General features: G+C 31.0%; 1 protein-coding gene and 1 long non-coding RNA gene across 9 annotated transcripts in view; one reads left to right on the top strand and one right to left on the bottom strand.

Annotated features, from left to right (window-relative positions):
• The window catches only part of LOC115220760 (thrombospondin type-1 domain-containing protein 7A), a 1,292,425-nt gene that overhangs the window by 444,793 nt on the left and 845,132 nt on the right, over nucleotides 1–2,500 (top strand). The window lies entirely within an intron of this gene.
• The window catches only part of LOC118766807, a 71,651-nt gene that overhangs the window by 29,113 nt on the left and 40,038 nt on the right, over nucleotides 1–2,500 (bottom strand). The gene's annotated exons all lie outside the window — the stretch shown is intronic.

The raw sequence follows: 2,500 nt of genomic DNA, 5'->3' as shown, positions 1-2,500 counted from the left end.
GCATGAAATATTTAGAATACCAAGTTCTAAGAAAAATACGCCTTCAAAATACGTCAATTATTTTCATTGTTTTAATACACTCGAAAATTATTTAAATCATCATCATCATCATCATCTGTTAACGTCCACTTTCCATGCTGGCATGGGTTGGACGGCTTGACTGAGGACTGGCAAGCCAGGAGGCTGCACCAGTCTTCAATATTTACTTATCAGATATTATTGGGAAACAAAAATATTAGCCAAATCCATGCCTCTTTCTCAGTTAAAACTTGGCTTCACCCTTTTTTTTTACCACATTTCTTTTGAAATACACTGTTTTTGTTTCAATTAATTTTGAAAACCGTGAAGAATTTTGTTAAAAAAGAAAGTTTTGTCATTATTAATTCAGTTTCTGAAGGCAGCGAGATGACAGAATCATTAGCATGCTGGACCAAATGCTCAGTGGTATTTTGCCCATTGCTACATTGAGTTCAAATTCCGTTGAGGCCGACTTTGCCTTTCATCCTTTCAGGATCAATAAATTAAGTACCAGTTGAGTACTGAAGTTGACATACTCGACTCAATACCTCCCCCAAAATTTCAGGCCTTTTATCGATAGTAGAAATGAATATTTATTCAGTTTCTGGAATAAATTTGTTTCAACTGTAGGCACAAATTCTGAAACCTTATCAACTAAATCAATGCAAGCATTCAACTCGTACTTATTTTCTTGACCTTGAGAGGATGAAAAGCAAAGATGACCTCAGCAGAATTTGAACTCAGATCATCAAGTTGGAAAGCATTTTGTCTGGTATGCTCATGATTCTGCCAGCCTGCCACCTTGCTTAAAACATAAATTTACATAAAATTTGGATTCATTTAAAAACAAAATGTTTGAATTATAGATCTAAGGATAGAAAGAGTTTATTTAAGCAATATTCAACTTTGACCTGTTTTGTGAAACTAGAAGTCTTGCTAAGCAATCAAAAACAGTTTAAATATCTCAAATGGAATTATATAGATTTCTTTCACTACATCCTTCATCTAACTACAACAACACTTAGTAAATTTACTTTTCTTTCATACAAACATAATTTTTCAAGGAACCTAATTCAAAATATTCAACGTTGAAATAGTTTTATTGGTGTTAAGAGCTTAAAGCCTGCCACTCTTTACTGTTTATAGCAAATATACACATTTATTCAGTTTTGTTTCTCTTTATCATTGCAAAGTTCACAGTTATATTTATGCTTCAGAAATCAAACCAAAAATCAATTTCTTAAAAAAACGTCTTCCTGAAAATTCTATTCTACTGCCGGTTCTCTCTGCTAATTTCAACAAAATATCTTGGAATTATATAAAAATACTTCAAACATTAATATTTTTCTGCATATGTAACTGTTTGGTAAAATTGTTATGTAACTTAATATTAGCCATTCTTATCTGGAGGATGTTTCTTGCAGTGTACACCATTATCAGCAGCACATTTCAATGTTTGTAATTTATTCAATTGTTGTGAAATTACAACAAGGAGCGGTTACTATTATTAAGAGATAGATTTCTTTTGTCCAAACAAGCACAGTTTAATTTATAGATATTTTCTATAAAGTTCAACTTTCTGGAATGCTACACAGAACTGTATTTAACTGTATTGTTACTATTTTTACTAACATCTATTTCTTACTCTGTTTTATTGCAGTAATTATTTGTTTCATAACTTCTTTTCAATACAAAGTTAACTTCTGATAATAATATTTAGTAATTTCTCTCATAACAATATGTTTTATGTAATCTTTCAAACCAATATATTTTTACTTCACAATTCTTTATACTAAGTTTAAACTATTCTGAGAGAACATCTGCACTATTTTGCCTTCGTTCATTCAGTTTTGTGTCACCAAACATTAACCAACAAATACTGTAGCTTTCCTTGCTTACATAATTTATTCTCCTTCTATGACAACCACAATGCAGCCATTTCCCTCATACACAGCAGCTGGTTTCCCTAAATCCTATTTATTTTCTCTTAAAACACACAATCAACTATCGTGGCAATCTAATTAGTACATATTCAACTTCCATTCTAATTCCTCAAGATCCTAATGGCTGGTTTATTTCCAATATATTTCTACACTTGTTGGCGCTGAAGCCATTTTTGTGTGCAAAAACCTCCTTGTCTGATGTATTGTATGAAATCTAATGGCACATGACACAACTAAAAGTAGAAGATTATCAGAAGGCTAAAAAAAAAAGGATTGAAATTGCTTTTTGCCTGTTTTGGTTATGAGCAGAAATGTAAAGGTAGAGGTGAGTTCACATTGGTTATAAATATGCCTGCAAGACTGAATATCAAAGCTTGCCTAGATGAGAATATTAAAATGAAGCAAAAACATATATGTTTGCAATGGGGATGTGGTTGCAAGGAAGCTTTGACATAATAACAATAACAATAATAATAATAATAATAATAATAATAATAATAATAATAACAATAATAATAATGGTTGAAAATTTTGGCACA

The sequence above is a fragment of the Octopus sinensis genome, linkage group LG17 (assembly GCF_006345805.1).
Source record: "Octopus sinensis linkage group LG17, ASM634580v1, whole genome shotgun sequence".
Classification (NCBI taxonomy): Eukaryota; Metazoa; Mollusca; class Cephalopoda; order Octopoda; family Octopodidae; genus Octopus; species Octopus sinensis.
Note: the sequence above shows the minus strand (reverse complement) of the source record. Positions and strands in the feature narration are given on the sequence as shown.